At 31.0% G+C, this 11396-nt stretch overlaps 1 pseudogene; it reads left to right on the top strand.

The window, feature by feature from the left end:
* Window positions 1–2618: 2618 nt before the first annotated feature.
* Window positions 2619–10017, top strand: LOC114188453 (annotated as a pseudogene).
* Window positions 10018–11396: the final 1379 nt, after the last annotated feature.

The following is an 11396-nucleotide window of genomic DNA, read 5'->3' as shown; positions in this document are numbered from 1 at the left end:
AAAATATTCAACATAGCCTAAGTCACCTAGTGGGTCAGTTCTAAATAATATGAATTCAACACTCTAGTATGTGGATTGTAAACACCTTCAATCTACAAATTTATATGGTATACCCTAAGTCGCCATTTATATACATTCTTGTCTCTGAATTAGAGCAAGGTACACCTTTCGTGCATGATGAAATTAACCACAATCTCACACCAACAAATCAACCAGCCAAATTTCAGACTGAATGGCATAATCACACGCATACATAAAAGGGCCAACAAGTACCAAAAACCATAAACAAATTTAACCCCAACAACAAATCTCAATGCAATAATTTTGGGGCCAACAAGAACCAAAAATAAATTGACTACTATAACCCTAACCTCTAAAATAATCATTTCAAACTACAAACCCACGAAGTGTTTGACTTTTACAAAAACGAAAAAAAAAAACTATAACTTGTGATACAAAAATAACACACACACAAAATTAAACCTTCCACCAAGCACAACCATTAAGGCTCCTTTGAACTAACGGAAGGGAGACACAAACCTAACACAACTCCAACGACAACAAAAATCCTTGCACTGAATGGGTTTCCGTTAGGGTTCAACAAATACAACACTTGCAGAAGGTTTCAAGAAGAATTTGATTTGAAAACCATGTTGAAGACAATAGAGACACTCAACTTCAGTGATTGGAACGACAAAGGTTGGAAAGAGACACTATTTAATTTCATCTTCTCCATCACCATTAGTAGTGGTCTGCGAAGAGAGAAATAATTGAAAAACCACATTTCCCCCTCTTCACTTCTCACTATTAGCTGCCACAATGTCTTTTTGAAAAAAAATAAAATAAAATTAAAATTAAAATTCACGTCAATTACCATTTTAGAGAGTAAAATTGTTGTAAAAAAAAGAGTCAAAATATCATTTTCTTTTTTTCTTCCTAGACCCCCATAAATTATAATACTCTTATTTGACCCTTCATTAAAAAGATATTAATATATTTTTATCTAAATTTATTTTATCCTTTCTTCCTCAGCGTTGCATACTAACCTATGTCTTCTCTTCTCTTACTACAAACCACTCTTTCTATTCCTTGATCCTTAACCACCCAACCATATAAAGAGAAGAGACGTGAAAATGAAGATGGATGGTAACCATGGGTGGTGAAGGATCGAAGAGAAGGGAAATTTAGAGAAAAACCATGGTGAAATAATCTGTTTGATGTATTTAAAAGAAGAAAAAAAAACTTCAAAATGTTTTATAAGGTATTTTCATATCTAGAAATATCTTTTGAAACACTCATTCTCGAAATACTTTCCTAAACACTCATTCCAGAATTTATTTTATATTTCAAAATGACTGTTTCAGTTTTAGATTGTAGAAGATATTTTCAAATCTTGAAATACCTTTCAAAACATGTATTTTGAAAGAAAATAAAAACTTCAAAAACGAGTGTTCTGATTTTTTTTTTATATTTTCTGAATTTTGTGTTTTCAAAATTATTTTTGAATCTAAAAATAACTTTGGGAACTCTCAATCCAAAATTTAAAAATATTTTTTCGAAAGAGATATTCCAAAAATATTTCTAAATTTATAAATAACTTCAGGAAAAGTGTAGAGGAGAGAAGATATGATAATTGTAGCGAAGGAGTCATCCCTACTATTTTGTTATTTTCCTTCTTCTCTTCGGTGTTGACATTGGCATGGAGGAGGGGCTCAAATCGCAGATAAAAACGATTAAGAGTTTTGATATATTTTTAATGAAAGGTAAAATGGAAATATAATACTTTATAATGGTGCAGGAAGAAAAAATAGAAGTACATCAAGAAAGAAGCACCCGAGTTAAATTATCTTACTAACATCAAGAGATCTACCACTACTTTGATCATTTTGTGCTCATACTAAAAAGATAACATAATTTGTCTTTGAAATAAGTTAATCTACTATAACTATAAGAAAACAATGTACAATTGAAAAGACCAGAATACCCATTATTATTTCGTTGACAGCTGTCCATTTCGATGGTTATTTTGTCATTTTGATGTGGTTTGTGATATCTTTTATACTTTCTTTTATTTTACCTTTTTAATTTTTTTCAATCTGACACAACATTGAAATTTCCAAACAACCCATAGTTTCTTCTTTGCAGTTTTTGTCTGTGATGGTTTTAATGTCTTTTTATTTTGTTTTGTTTGGCGGGAGTACTGTGTATGTATATGATGTATGTGATTGACGTTAAGTCGCTGCTTTCAGTCCCTGTGTGCATTTATTTGATGCTTTTCATTTGAGTTTCTGTATTTGGTTTCCTTCCCAGTACATAGGTTCTTATTTCTGTCCACCACCCTCAAGTGCAAAGGTAAAAATGTTAGGTTACTGAAATTTTCATTTAATTTTCCGTTGTTCTGGGTTTATATAAGGAATGGTGACGGTTCAAATTTGTTGGGTCAATGTTTTTATTGCATGTTAGTCTTTGCGTCTTTGTTTCTTCCAATATTGTAAGACACCACCACAACAACATCCAAACTTTTTTTCTTACTTATAATTTTTTTTTCTTATGCGTTGTGGGATAACTTTGCCACAAACTTTTTGAGTAATTGGAACTGTAAAACAAAACCTGAAGCAATGGCCATTATTTTGACTGAAGCAAAAATCAAACCTCCTTCAGGTAATGGATGATTTATATTTCTTTGGTTATGAATGGATTGTCTAATATATTTAATATTTTAGGACAATGGCCGGTTTCGTATTTAGGATGGAGAAGATGATCGATATGTTTTCCGGATGACTTGAATGTGTTGTTAGATTGTACTATTATATTTAAGGTCAGAATACAATCAAGAAATAACAAATTTTATGAACTCATATTTTTGGTGTGGATAGAATGTTGAATGCAGTGCAATAGCTATTATTGATTTAGGAGCACACACAGATAGTTGTATTATAAGTATAGTTATATAAATATACTTTCCCAACAGGGTAACTTTGAGAAATTGGTCAGTTATACTTATATTGCTATTGTATTATATATTGCAGCATAGTTTATCAGTAACAACAAATCATGATCCAGAGGTTCTCTGTTTAACACGGACTAAAAGATTGTGTACTGAGGTTAGAAATGATGACCAAATATCAGAGGAAGTTCACTCAACCCAATTATGTACAAGCAAAATTTCCATGGCTATTAAAATAGAGAAGGATAGGTGAAAGGATGATGTAATATTGTCCCGAGCTTTACCAACTTATAATGTATTTTGGAATCTTCTCATCTGTATTACTATAATTAGTGATTAGGAATGACCCAACTCCATGAGTAGAACAATATAATTTGTCCAAGTGAATATAATTTGTCCAAATCAATACTCATTTTAGATTTGTAAGAATTACATACGAAGAGAAATAATAGTAATATATATTGACTTCATATTTTATTATATTTCCATATTTTCTTTTATGAGTCTTTGTAAAAGTATGAAAAAATTTTAATGTTCTATATGTTATTTCAGTGATTTTTTTAATCTTATTTTCATATTTTAGACTTTTTGAGCTTTTATTGTCAAAAAGAAATAAGATCTAATTATAAACCTGAGTCTTATTAATTTTAACGCCGTGTACTTATTGTATTAATTGATGCCGTGTACTCATTGTATTAATTGATTAATGTTTTATTTTATGTCTAGGAATCCTTTACAAAAAGGAGAAAACTAATAATATATAATTCTCTCTTATAAGAACAATTAAAACGTTAAAGTGTGATCAATGAATGACAAATGTGGCATACTTCAACAATATATATATATATATATATATATATATATATATATATATATATATATATATATTAGGTATGTATTAATGCAAATTTAGTTAATTATTTTCTTCAATTGTAATAATTATGACAAGTTGTAGTAACATCAGTAAGTCATAAAAGTAACATCAATACAATCACAATTAAATTCTGTAATGAAATTCTCGAATATCCAAGAAATTATCTCATTTTAGATTGCCGCGCTTTTGAAAATATTTCCTCATGCCAGAAAAAATATCTCTATTAAGTTATCTTTCTATGAAAAAGGTTGAGTTACCACTTAAAATACCAGCCAAATAATATGAACTGTTATCTGTAAAAAAAATTATCAGCTTCGTGTTACGAATGATAGAAAGATTGAACGGAGCTTTGAGGAAAAGGGCTGAATAGAGTTCTCCAGTGCACTACTACAACATCATCGGTGCACTACTACAAGATCATAAAATAAGAGGTTAACCTGAATACTTTTTTGAAATATACATGTTTCCATTCAAGATATTTTCTTTCATGTATAAAACATTTGAACTTTTCAAAATTTTTGGATAATGTATCGAAAATTCATTCGGAATTTATGCTATCATTGTTTTTGCCTTTAAGCCAACAAAACTTTTTACTCATAATTATGAAAAAAATTGGAGAATATACTGGCAAAGTATATGAAAAGTTTTGTTTTGATCTTTAGTTTAGTATTTTCGATTCTATCTTTTTCAATATTTGGGAATGCAGTTTAATAGAGAATTTACAATAAGCTTCATATTTGACATGTTGAGATTATTGTAGGAGTTATTTAGAGATTCATTCGACGTAGTAAAGCTTTGATGACATACTCACATATTATATGTTTATCATTTCAGTTTGTATCCACCCTCTTATGTACATATGGAAGAAGAAAGTAGAAAAAGCAATGAAAAATTTGTAACAGCAAGATTGAAACGAAAAAATATCATTGCTCAGAAAAGAACAAGAGTTAGAAACATCGTACCTGAGGATGAAGAAGTTCACCCTGTAGACAAAAGAAGACAGTACACACCACTGTTAGATGTTACATTTCGCGTGTTAAATCAGTACATGGGAGAAACTAACTCAATGGATCCATGTCATACTAAAAATACATGTCAGTCAGCAAATGCAATCCAATGTTCAACAATTTCCCAAAACCTTTCACATAGGCAAAATCTGATGGATAAGTTTGAAGCAGTTCATCAATCATATACCAAACCGCCTCAAGAATATTATAATACATCACATACCAATCCACAAGGTTTATTCAATTTCTTACTTAATTACAACAATAAATTGATGTCATCTCTTTATAGTTAACCAATTTTGAATATGTTTATGTTTTTTTATATGAAGATGTACCACAACATTCAAATTTCATGCCTGATAATGATGAACTACTTGGAGATGAAGATCTACAAACAGGACTGGATTCGTATGTAAGACAAGATGGCATCCTTATTTCTCCCAAATTACATTTATATAACTTCATATACTGATTACACTTTTACCTTTATAAGGGTTATGAAGATATAGGTGATCCTCTGTACCAGTGTCAGCATTGTAAAGCGAAGATGTGGTATCCTGAAAGAATAAGAAAAAATATAAATACAAATAATCCAAGGTTTCAACTTTGTTGTGGGGATGGAAAAGTTGAATTACCACTGCTAAAAGAAGCTCCACCTATACTACATGAGCTTCTGACTGATATGACTTCAACACAGAGCAAAAGATACCAGCAAAATATTAGAACATACAACATGATATTCGCATTTACTTCTCCTGGAGCAAAGATAGATAGGTCAATAAACAATGGTCAGGGGCCACCAAATCTTAGAATACAAGGACAATCATGTCATAGAATTGGAAGCCTTCTACCACCAATTGGTGCAGTACCTAAATTTGCACAACTTTATATTTATGACACTGACAATGAAATACATAACAGAATTCAATCTTCCAGGTCAGATTTAGTTTTAGCACATATGTTGAAATATACATAACTATCATTCATTATTATAATTACACAATTTATAGTTACTCATCTATACTTTTTTTACGATTGTAGGAATCAGAACAATGTTGATGTTGAAATTGTCACAAAACTAACAGAGATGTTGGATACACACAATGTACATGCTAAATCTTTTAGAATGGCAAGAGATAGATACAAACACAAACCTTTTGATGATCTTAAGCTGAGATTGATTGCAGATAGGACTAAAGATGGACGTATTTATAATATCCCTACAGTAGCAGAGGTAGCAGCACTAATTGTAGGTGATGTTGACTCCGCTTCTCCAAGAGATATTATTATGGAAAATAGAAGTGGTAAATTGCAAAGAATAAATGAATTGCATACAAGTTACTTAGGATTTCAATATCCATTACTATTTCCTTATGGTGAGGATGGATATAGGCAAGATGTGATTCATCGGGAAACATTACCTTCAAGAGCTAGCAAAAGGAATCGACTAACAATAAGAGAATGGTTTTGTTTTCGTATCCAAACAAGACAAATAGAAGCCAGTACTATATTGAGATCTAGAAGGTTGTTTCAACAATTTGTGGTAGACGGTTATACCATGATAGAGTCAAAACGACTATCTTTTATAAGGAACAATCAATCAAAGTTAAGAGTTGACAAATACAACAATCTCTCTGACCGAAGTTCGAATTCAGAAAAGGAAGGGGCAAGCAAAGGAAAAAGAATAGTGTTGCCTTCAAGTTTTGTTGGTGGTAGACGATTTATGGATCAATTGTACTTTGATGGAATGGCCATTTGCAGTTATCTAGGTTTTCCGGATTTTTTTGTTACCTTTACATGTAATCCTAAATGGCCAGAAATAACAAGATTATTGAGTGATTTAAGTCTCGCAGCATCAGATAGACCAGATATAGTTTCAAGAATTTTTAGGATTAAATTTGAACAACTATTGGAGGACTTAACCAAAAAAGATTTGTTAGGGAGGGCAGTTGGATGTAGGTATCATGATTGTGTGTTCATAGAATTGTTGTTACAATTTATAATTGACTATGATAACAATAAATATTATTTTTTTTCTTTTGCAGATATGTACACTATTGAGTTCCAAAAGCGCGGACTACCTCATGCACATTTATTACTTTTCCTACATCCAACAAGCAAATATCCTACTGCGACTGATATAGACAAAGTTATCTCAGCTGAGATACCATGTCCTGTAATGAACACATTGTTGTACAATTGTGTCAAGGATCACATGATTCATGGACCATGTGGAATAGCCAAAAAATCATCTCCATGCATGAAGAACGGAGTATGCTCACGATTCTATCCAAAAAAATTTCAACCCATGACTGTTATAGATGAAGATGGGTTTGCACATTACAAAAGAAGGGACAATGGTGTTAGTGTTACTAAGAATGATATTTCATTGGATAATCGTTATGTCGTTCCTTACAATCCGAAGTTATTATTAAAGTATCAAGCACATATCAATGTTGAATGGTGAAACAGAAGTACTTCAATAAAGTACTTATTTAAATACATCAACAAAGGATATGACAGGATAACAGCGGCTATAGTTCCTAATCATCATGATATGTCTCAAACAGTTGAAGATAGAGATGAAGTCAAACAATATCTTGACTGCAGATATATCTCCCCATGTGAAGCATGTTGGAGAATATTTTCATTTCCGATTCATGGAAGAAACCCAGCTGTAGAAAGGTTATTTTTCCATCTACTTGGAGAGCAGTCCATATATTTCAAAGATGATGATGATATTGAAGAAATAGTGGGTCAACCAAGTATTACAGAATCAATGTTCACAAGTTGGATGGAATGTAACAAGACATTTCCAGAGGCTAAAAAATTAACATATGCTCAATTTGTTTCTAAATTTGTTTATGTAAAGAAAGATAGACGTTGGAAACCGAGGAAGCAAGGAAACACAATTGGGAGATTGATATGGGTACCACCAAGTACAGGAGAGCTTTTTTATTTGAGGAGGATGTTAACAGTTGTAAAAGGCCCTTGCTGCTACGCAGACATAAGAACGATCGACAATGTAATATACCCAACATTCAAGGAAGCCTGCTTTGCATCAGGATTTTTAGCAGATGACTTAGAATACATACAAGCTATTAAGGAGGCCAAGGATTGGGGTTCTGGACATTTCTTAAGAAAGTTGTTTGTGACAATTCTTTTATCTAATAGTGTTAATAAACCAGAAGATGTGTGTAACAAAACCTGGGAATATCTTGCTGATGGAATTCTATACAATGAAAGGAAAATGGCTGGAATACCAGGTACAATATATTCATATAGCATATAAGTCATCTTATAAAGTATTGCATGACTATTGAAATACATTCTTTTTTTCAGAACTGAATTTAAGCAGTGACCAGTTACAAAATTTAACTTTGGTGGAAATAGAGAAGTTGTTGCAAACAAATAGAAAGAGCTTAAAGGACTACCCATGTATGCCGTACCCAAATAACTTTGTTCAAACTCTGTCAGGAAACAGATTGATATATGCAGAACTTGATTATAATGTAATTGAGCAACAACAATTGTTTCAATCAAACTACAAATGTTTGACAGGTAATTTCTTCTATATCTTAAAAATGTCAAATTTCGTCTTTAAGGTCAGAATATTAAATTCATCGTAGCTCATATACTATATTTTTATTTTCCTAGATGAACAAAGAAAAATATTTGATACAATAATGTTGGTTGTCAAGAATAATAAAGGCGGAATGTTCTTTCTGTATGGATACGGAGGAACAGGAAAAACTTTCATGTGGAAAACATTATCAGCTGCCTTACGTGCTGAACGCAAGATAGTTTTAGCTGTGGCATCAAGTGGAATAGCTTCATTATTGCTTCTTGGAGGAAGAACAGCACATTCAAAATTTAAAATTCCAGTCCCTACACTAGAGAACTCAGTTTGTAATGTTTTACAAGGATCAGATCTCTCACAATTGTTAAAGAAAGCTGATTTGATAATTTGGGATGAAGCACCAATGGCGCACAAATATTGTTTTGAAGCATTGGACAAAACTATGTGCGACATAATGAGGACAGAAAATAAATCTAACACGATCTTTGGTGGCAAAGTAATTGTTTTTGGAGGAGACTTCAGGCAGATTCTCCCAGTGATTCCAAGAGGGAGCAGATCTGATATTGTTCATGCGACAATTAATTCTTCTTACCTATGGGATCATTGTCAGATATTAACTTTGACAAAAAACATGTGTTTAGCACAAGGGGAATCACAAAGTCTGAATGATACTACAATTAAAGAGTTTTCAGATTGGATAATAAAACTAGGAGATGGCAATTTATCTGAACCAAATGATGGTGTAGTAGAGATACACATACCATCAGAATTCTTGATATTAGAGTTCAATGACCCTATTGAAGCTATAGTGAAGAGCACATACCCATTGCTAGCACAAAACTACTCAAATGATAAGTTTCTACAATCGAGAGCTATCTTAGCCAGTAGAATTGAGACTGTTAATGAAATTAATGATTATGTTTTGTCTTTGATTCCAGGTATGATATGTACATTAATTAAGTATTGCATATACTTTATATAAATATATCAACACTTTTATTATATGACGTAAATTGTATGAACCTTTATAGGTGAAGAAAAAGAATATGTTAGCTCTGATAGCATTGACAACTCAGACCAAACAGAATTTGATGCATATGAGCATATTACACCAGAATTTCTGAACTCATTGAATACATCAGGTTTGCCAAACCATAGTATCAAATTGAAGATTGGGGCACCCATCATGCTTTTGAGGAATTTGGATCAATCTGAAGGTTTGTGTAATGGAAGCACATTGGTTGTAACCAGACTAGCAAATCATGTTATTGGAGCAAAAATTATCACAGGAAGTAAATCAGGTAATGAAGTATATATTCCTCGAATGTCTATGTCACCATCACAATCACCATGGCCTTTCAAGCTTATTAGAAGACAATTTCCAGTAATATTATCCTATGCCATGACAATAAACAAATCACAAGGTCAATCTCTAGCATCAGTAGGACTGTACCTACCGTCACCAGTTTTCAGCCACGGTCAACTATATGTGGCTGTGTCTAGAGTTCAAAGCAAATCTGGGTTGAAAATACTAATTCACGACAAAGAGAAAAGACCTCTCAATTTTACAACTAATGTAGTTTTTAAAGAGGTTTTTCAGAATTTGTAGTAACTAAGGTCTTAACTACTTATAAACTGTAATATGTCATTTGAAACCTTATTTGGTTAATGTTATTAATATTTTGTACTTGCTACATATTCGTAAATCACCAATTACATCATCAGTTTTACATTTCCACACATCCTCATCTGCAATATTTTCTCTCAGTATGACTAATATATATATATATATATATATATATATATATATATATATATATATTTCTTTTGTTTCAGAATGCAATTGCCACCGAAAATCCATCTTAGCTTCATCTCAAACCAACAACACATTAAATCTTTTTGTACACACTTAGGATAACTTCAAACACTAATCATTACTTTTTTAAATCTATTAAATATAAATCTTCGATTAAAATTAATGAAATTTATAATGTCTTACATATCATAACTATTTATCTTAACCAGTACATAACTATCTTTGCTCAGAATAATTATAATTAATATGTAATACAACAATTTTGCTAATATCATTTAGAAAATGGTTATAAACATCTGCAGATCTACTCAACAATAAAAAAAAACAAAAAACAGAATGAGCAATTATTAGATTTATTGAAAAACAGCAAAAACAGCAATTGTGAGTTGTGAAACAAACTAAACATATCAATTATTGAAGTAAATATGAAAATTACCTGCCACAACTCTTCTTCACAGAGTATGCCAAATTGTGTCATGGAATCCACATGTTTTCACAAACAGCGGCTAACCTAACGAATGTATAGAAACCAAGAAACATTTAAGTTAAACCATTAATGTGCACCCTACTATCCAACACAACCGTATAGACTTTTATAAGTTCACCCCTCCAATTTTTATGCACTACCCTTTAATATGAATATTATGTTTTAAACGAATTCATTTTGATTACAATGTATTTGGTTTGTATAACTACTATATCCAAAATATAAAACTGGATAATCTAACTATTATTATTTCTTTAAAGAGTACAAACAATCACAACAAAACTTAGAATCTTTTAATATCAATTATATATAAAAGATTATTATTTCGGTAAGTTTCATTTAGTATTCAATCTAAATCCCAAAACATTATAATACTCGATAGTCTAAGACAAATTATACGTAATTTTATTTATAGTAACTCCATTTCTAAGAGAATTCAAGATGTAATTATGAAATAAAAAACCTGCTCAATTCATATAATTATGTATCAACGAAATTTTAAATAACTAACGGATTCATAAATTAATTTTGTACATATTTACTATTTTTTAACTACTGTTTTTTACATAATTACTATTATTTTAACAATTATGATACAATTTTTTTAAACCAAATCATTATTCTAATAACAAACTTTTAGTAATAAAAATATAATATGGTAATTAAAAAAAAGACCGACCCGTGC

This window comes from Vigna unguiculata, chromosome 6 (genome assembly GCF_004118075.2).
Source record: "Vigna unguiculata cultivar IT97K-499-35 chromosome 6, ASM411807v1, whole genome shotgun sequence".
Lineage (NCBI taxonomy): Eukaryota > Viridiplantae > Streptophyta > Magnoliopsida > Fabales > Fabaceae > Vigna > Vigna unguiculata.
Note: the sequence above shows the minus strand (reverse complement) of the source record. Positions and strands in the feature narration are given on the sequence as shown.